Source organism: Cystoisospora suis (genome assembly GCF_002600585.1).
Source record: "Cystoisospora suis strain Wien I chromosome Unknown contig_7029, whole genome shotgun sequence".
NCBI lineage: Eukaryota > Apicomplexa > Conoidasida > Eucoccidiorida > Sarcocystidae > Cystoisospora > Cystoisospora suis.
Window position 1 is genome coordinate 5,072 of NW_027159816.1, and position 931 is coordinate 6,002.

Here is a 931-nt window from a genome sequence, read left to right on the forward strand (position 1 = left end):
CAACATTTCTCTTGCTCTTGATTAAAATCCATAGACACTCGCTTTTCTTCCAATCACTCCGAAAACACCTCTCACTTCGGGAATTCACTTGTCCGAACTCTGACCCCTCAAAAACTATATCTCCTCCTTCGGTCTTCTCTCCGTCTGGTCTTTGACTTGGCCTCCGTCGGTTCACTCCCGCTTGACTGGCCGACCCGATCCTCTCTCGGATGGTCTGTTCTCGCATGCACCTTAACACTCAACGTCTCCCGGGCTCACGTTCTCACGTAGGTTACTGCTCATGGGTCATTATCACTCGTACCCAAGGTTGCTTCAGTTCCTTTTTCTTCCCTAACTCCCTAATAACTCACAGCATATGACTAGACTAGTTCTCACTCTTCTAAAATCTTGTTTCTCTCTCAACTTCGGACGTCAGAGGCGCTCGCACTGTATTCGTCTCTTAGAGCACATCACCGGCACTTCATCTTGGTATTACCTTCAAGGCGAGGTCACTGAGGTATTCCTGACATCATTCTCTCACTACAATCAGAAAGAATTCTACCTCTGAATGGGTTTCTACTATCACCTAAACCTTTCTTAGAACGTCACACGATTGTCCTACGTGTAGGAGGACTCCTCCGTCCTTACAGACACTTCGGATATAACTAAAGTAACCTAATCTAGCGTAAGGCTATACTGAAAGGATACACATGTTGATCGGTAAAAGGGTCAGAGTCCAATACTCTGACAGGCTGTCTTGTCTGCAGTGCAGTGACAGGGGGTGCCCCCTTGGCAAGAGTGAGCCACCGTGTTCGTCGTGGGGCTCCAAGTAAGAGTTCTGGATTTGGTGATGCTGTAGTTGCGTCGTTGTGGGACTACCAAGGTCTTACAGAGCTAGTCAGCCGTCCTTGCCTTCTCGTTTGGAGTGCCGCGGCGGTGCAGCTGGGCGTGT